Here is a 7,109-nt window from a genome sequence, read left to right on the forward strand (position 1 = left end):
TTCTGTTTAAGAGACAATATTTACATCCACTGAATATTTTCTCCTTTAATTCTTTAGAAAACCCATTGCGTTTATCACTGCATGAACTACATTAGGCATGTCGCCTGTACAGATTTCTTGACATGTGGCTGTTCCATCAATGAAACGTATAAAGACGTTCGCATCATTATTATAATTAATCTTTTTAATCCTACATTAAATGATTATTTAGACAGATATAAATATAACCAATAACATGTCTTTCTTTGTTTGTTATTACTGGAATTAACGGTACAAAATTACAAAACCCGCTTACGCGGGTTATGTATTTTTTTCTGCAACAGCTGCTTCCATTAACTCCAGTAATAACAAATAAAGAAAGAATTTTATTGTTTAAATGAATGCTCAATATACAATAAAGATAAGATATACATATATCAATATATTGAAAACCTTCAGTCATTAATCTTTTTACGTTTTCTGATTGATTTGGAATTAAATCAATTTTTAAAAAAAAATATTGCATAGACGACTTTGTCTTAAAAACTACGAACGATAGTATTGTTCTCCCGCCTACATGTACCTCTAAGTAAATTCTCAAAAGTTAACATATTCGAATGATTTTTAAATTTTTATAGCATAAAACATTACTTATTTGGGATACCAAAGAGGGATAACTCTAAAATTTTGGTAAAACTTGTGTTTTTCACTATAGAAATCAACGGAAAAATATTTTTAAAACATCTTTCCTCAACGTGAAACAAAAATTCCTTTTTACAGGTAATATGGACTGTCATTATACAAATTTATGCAAAAGCTTTTTGTGTTTCACGGGGGGGGGGGGGGGGGTGCATATGTTTATAGACAAGAACAAAAAATAAAGATTTTTCCACCAATTTTAAAGCTATTTACAACTCAATAACCGTATTCTATTAATTTAAATATGTTTAATTTATAAGCGTCAAACATAAGAAAAGATATGAGATACATTTTATCATATCTAAGACTATTTCAAAATATGGTGATTCTTGAAAGTTCGATTTCACTAGAAAATATCGTCTACCCTCCTTTTTTCAAGAGCTGGGATTAATGATAATTTACCATTTAGTGCTGGAATTAAAATGATTAATCAATTACCATAGAACTGTTCTTTGTATTAAACAAAGATTCAATGGCCAAATTGAAACTAATATTGAATTTAATGGGTGAAAAAATGTAGGCGGGAATCAAGAGTTAGAATTCGTAGTTCTTTTACAACAAAGCATAGAGTGTGCTAAAATGGTTATACAACTTTTTTGACATAATGCGCAAAACAAAAAAATATAATATTAAATCAGCTTGTCAGACATTACAATTTCAAAGAAATATATCTCACAAATATATAAAGATGTTAAAAAGCAAAAAAAAAAAAAAAAAAAAAAAAAAATGCACATCAGCATAAGATTTGTATATCTTAAACCCATGATTATAATCAAGAAACAAAACAGTAAAAAAAATTCTTCTAAAAAAAAGCACACATGAAGGAAAAATGAAGCATACACATTCTTTTTTAATTGCATAGGAAGATAAAAAAAAATGCAGTGTAATTATAAAGATTGGATGAGGGCAGTTGTGCTATAAAATACAATGCAAGATCGGTCAAAGTGTTTTTTTTATGGGCAGGTAAAGAAGAAATGCTGGTGAAGTATCTTGCTAAACATTCACAGAATCAGTCTAATAAATGTTTGACAGGAGTTTACATCACAATTTCAAAGAAATCTTTTTGACCATTAAAATCGAGTGATTTTTTATGTGCAGATAAAGATGAATTGCTGGTGAAATATCTTGCTAAACATTCACTGAATCAGTCTAATAAATGTTTGACAGGAGTTTATCCTAAAGTCTAGAAAAATAAAATGTACATCACTGGGCGGTTATGGCGATACTACACATTCAGTCAATACATCGGGCTCAGGATAAAAACAAGCTTTCTGAATTCGAAGTGAAAAAGAAGAGTTTTAAAATAATTTGTCCAAAATGTTGAAAAGGTTTTCAACTGATGCTACTTTTCATTTTTTGTCTCAAATGTATGCGGAGTACAAGCAGTATAATCTGAGGAATAACGGTCGTGGGAATCAGGATCAGATACATCGTCAATCCACCGGCAAAAAATGTATTAGCAATACAAAGAGCCAAATTAACAATGTAAAATAATGCATAGTATCGTATATACAAATCTTTTTTCGTCCATTGAAATCGAAATAACCATTCTTAGCAAAAGAAAAAGTTTGCAAATGCACCAACTATAATACTTATAATGATGAGTGGCTTAATACAAGTATCATTTGAATAATCTGAAGATATCTTTCTTAAACAATTCACTGAAGATAATAATAATATGAAAATGTAAATACCAGCAAAGTATCCAAATGACTTCAAGCCAAATTCTTGTATAAACTTTGTGTAAATGATACATCTTGGAATAAACTCAAAAGCCCTTCCAATGTATGCAATGACAAAATAAATATACCATAGTTTTGTATTTTTCTCCTTATAGTTCTTCCAGTAATATTCTTTGTCAGCATGTTGAATTCTCTTTTTAAATTTCTCATCATACACTGATCTTGAATCCTCCTCTCTGTCTAGCGTTGTTGTCGCAGATGTGATGGAGAGTGATACGGTTAAAATGGACACAAGGGCAAACCACTTCTATATGCTTTGTAAACCTGCAAACAGCAATGAACAGTTTTTTTTTACATAACAAAAACAAAAAACATGAATATCTTTCCACATACTGAAAGTGTTCATGATCTGCATGCATTGCAAACGAAAACTATTTAAAGTATTGTAAATACGTTGACGATTTTTAGGCACTAGATGGATATTTTGACAAATTATATTTCTTAAGTGAACGTTAAAAGAAAAAAAAACCTTTAAATTGATTAAGGTAGGCAAAGACGTCAGCTAAATTTGTAGAAGGATTAACGATTTTATGCACAAGAGAGATAATCCCTAATTTTGAAATAAATGTTTTGCTTTTAATACAGATATTGAAATAAACATATTAGAAATAACTCATTGACAAGTATATGTAAAGTAATTTGAAATTATGTCTTCAGTGAACTTTTTTTAAAAAGTCTTACTTTGGAATAATGTTTGACTCTCTGTCAGGAAAATGTAATACTCGAAAATAAATTGCGGAATCCCTTCAATGCATACTTCCAAAAGCTGCAGAAATGTGAGAGCTTGGAGGTACCATCTTTTTCGCCAGGATTTCTCACCTATATTTACTATCCAACCATAACTGAAAAAAATGTGGAAATTATTATGCATTTTATAATTGATTCTTATGCACAATGCATACATGAATAAATCGCATGTTTACGTAATACTGTTTATTTTGTAAAATCTTATCCTTGAAAAGTGTTTGCAAGTAAGCTACATGTATAAGCAACATTAGATGTGATTCTCTAAAGGGATGATTTACTTGCCTGTCAACATAGTTAATCTGCATGTAGACATTTTTCGGTCGCAAGTTTAATTCATAATAATGTAGCATCTTTGCATAACTCGCTTTGCATTAATTCAAATGAAATTTACAGCCGTAATCAAAAAAAGACTTACATCATTGCCTTAGCTAAAGTCGATGTTACTACGATCAGAATCCCAAAGCAGCAGTGTAGTCCAACATGTGTAATTGGAAGATAAAGAAGAATTGGTATCGAAAATAAAACTGATGTTGCACCTGGTGCTATCGACAATATGAAATCTTTAAACTCTCCTCTGATAAAATACTCTGATGATAATACAGCATCAGCAATAAAATCATAAAGATAAAGAGACATTTATAAGACAAAAATAAACGAACCGCCAGAAATTGGGACAGCATGAATCTCCATTGTCTGCCGTCTTCTGTTCAATTGCAGGTCTTTCATGATAATTAATATGACGCTGAACACTTCTGCTTTGCTGATTTATGTTGCATGCAGATGGATTCAAAGTCCGACCCTCTTCCATGTTATTTGGAATGTGCATGATGTGACTCATTCGTGTCTGCTGAGGAATAGGTGTCGGCATTGGTAATTCTGAGTTGTATATATATGTATGGAAGAAAGATTGTTTTGCTACCTGTATATTGCTTAAAGGATTTAGCACTGTAACATGCTGGGTATGATGACTAACACTAGGTTGTTGACTAATGTGGGTAGGATGCAATACATTTAACCAATTCATTTGAACTCGGTTATTTCCTTGGGTATAACATGTAGCTACAGTCCGATCTGATATGGTAGAGCATCGATATTCAGCATCTCTCCTTCAAGGCCCAATATCGGTTTCTAACAAATCCTTGAGTTTCTTTCGAAAGCATCTTTGCAATCCACAAATTAAGGCAGCCGTTATTATTGCTATGATTCCATACACCACCTTGCATACTAAAGAATCTGAAATGTTCATTTTAAAATGTACATGTACATGTTACAAATAGCACCATTTCATATAATTTAATTGATATGTCTGTATCGACATGCTTTTTCATTTTAACCATCTAATTTATCATCATGTTTAGTTGTAGCAATTTAAGAGATTCAATATTTGTTTAATAAACAAAGAAGAACATTTATTTTCAAATATTTTATTTCATTCTCCTTTACTTCCTTAACTTAACCTAAAAGTATTTAAGAAAAAATTCAGTAATCCGGTCAATTGAAACTAAATTCTGTATACCCTAAAAAGTATTAGAGTTCACAACAGTTTTTATATTTTTACATGTACTGTTTACTATAGTTTTCGTAATATCATTTTTTTTAAAAATACCACTAAATCAAACTATTGACCTTAGTAAATCAAAGTGATTTTTTAAACTATGAATTTGAATTTACTACCTGGGAGTAAATGCATACAGCATAATGACTCATCATATCGTAAATTTTATATTTTGTTCCGTTTAGTAAATTCAAAATAAACAACGCGATACAGAGATTGTTAGAAAAATTCGCTGACACATTGATTTCTAAAAGAAAATATCGTGTACTTTGTGTTCTTTGAAGAATGAAACATGCATTAGACTAATAAGTGTTTTCTCTACTTAAAAATTGGATAACTTTACCAAGACATGCTATATTTCTTCTGTATGTTTTGGTGTGTATTGTTTTGGATATAAGGAGATCTTTGAATTTAAGTGAGCCAATAAAAATATGATGCATATTCAATCTATGCAACAAGTTTGATAATAAGGTGTGGAAGGAGTTCAACATCAAAAGTTCTTATAAAACCAATCAAGTGGAATGACTTTACCATATTGCTTAAAAAAACGCATGGAGTGAGCCATTAACCTTTGACAAATTCCACATGTAATTGATGTCTGCGCAAATTCTATGATGATTAAATTTGTATTAATAGAATAATGTTTAATAGTATTATGATAATTTCATTTTTTTAAACATTAAAAAGGACAGGACAGCTTATTTTGTTATCGATTTCCTTTGTACATTGTACCATAAGTGCATTTACCTACCTGCAGAACATAGCGAACTCATCTGAAATATATAAATATATATTTAAAAAAATCAATCATGTTAATTAATTAATGGTATGTTTATTTGCGAGAAAAAAAAAACCCTACGTGGATTTACTTACTTTCGGTTTAGTGTTCGAAAATTGCAACGTCGAGGTTTATCTCGATCAATACAACTTTCTCAATAACCGAACCATCTTGGTCAGTAGATAAAATGCGTGTGTCACTCATAAATTGTATAACATTCTTATCAGAAGTAGGCAGTGCAAACAATTCGTTCAAGGCGATGTGCATGTTACCTGTGCTTTGAGCTATTGAAATATTTTTTTTTAGATAAACAAAAACACGTTTTATCCTTCATTTACAAATTCAATACGGAATCATGGACCTTACTATTAATTCTCTTTTCTCCGGCATACCTATGTGATAAAGTGAAAACATACTTGGATTGTAAAAAAAAAAATGAGGCCCGATCATTTTAGATAAGGTCCATCTCTAGCTAGTGTATGAAGACGGTCAAGAACATATTTCCAGCGTCTTCGCAATCGTTTTCTCGTACAATGACTACAGCTTTTTGAAAGACAGCGTATCATGCGTAAGCTGGGGGAGAATTTTATTTTAATGAACGGTAATGCTCAACCTCAAAGAATCGTAAACGAGTATTTGGAAAATAAAACAATTCAGAGTACGGACCATGGCTAAGGCATTCACTGGACCAAAACCCAGCTAAACTTGCATGAAACATTCTTTAGCAACGGATTTCAGCTCGTGTAACACTTCTTTAAAATCGTCGGTAACTTCAGACAGCGTTGAAGGAGGAACTGCAACAGATCCATGAGGCTAGCCTTGCACGGCTGATGGGAAGTATGTACAGGCACTGTTGTGGCGTTATTGTCTCTCGTGGAGATCATACAAAATACAGGCAATCATTTTACTGAAATGATTTGACTTCTCTTAATATAAATCTTATTTTCAGATTACATCCAAATAGGCAAATTTAGCGTTACCATAATGAACGATTCGTATTGGGTGTACAAACAAGCCTGTGAAATTTAATGATTAGTTTTCAAACTTCGAATAAAAAATATGACACTAAAATTAAAACTGCATTCTGATTTCTATGATAAAGGACATAAAAAACACATTTCATGATCATTACTTTTTTGTCCAGGATATATAACACCTACCTGTTGTTTAAAATCTTTTCAAAATTTAATTTTTTTCAATAATTTTCTTTTTTTGCGGCGGACTATACCATTAGGTTATAAATAACAGTAGGCATATTCTATTTAAATAATCTTCAATACAGTTCTTTTAAAATATTTTTCAAAGCAATTTATTCCCAAAAAGTTCTGAATTATTATTATTTTTTTTTCAAATTTTGAAACATTTTGGGAAAATTTTTCTTTTTTTTCAAATTTTACATTTTTTTTCGGAAAATAAGAAACTAGTAAATGTCTTTAGACTAACTTGTTGGTGCTAGATCCATTATGACCATAATCACTTTCAACTTTTTTCCCAGTTCTTAATGGCACTAATAGAATTATGTAGCAAATAGGTATTTTTAGGGAATTTAATTTGAAATTAGATGAAAAGTAGTCCCAATTCCTTTATTACATTTGACAGAATTTCAAAG

This window comes from Saccostrea cucullata, unplaced genomic scaffold (genome assembly GCF_032062105.1).
Source record: "Saccostrea cucullata isolate Sc308-1 unplaced genomic scaffold, CSIRO_AGI_Scuc_v1 ctg2223, whole genome shotgun sequence".
NCBI classification, from domain to species: Eukaryota; Metazoa; Mollusca; class Bivalvia; order Ostreida; family Ostreidae; genus Saccostrea; species Saccostrea cuccullata.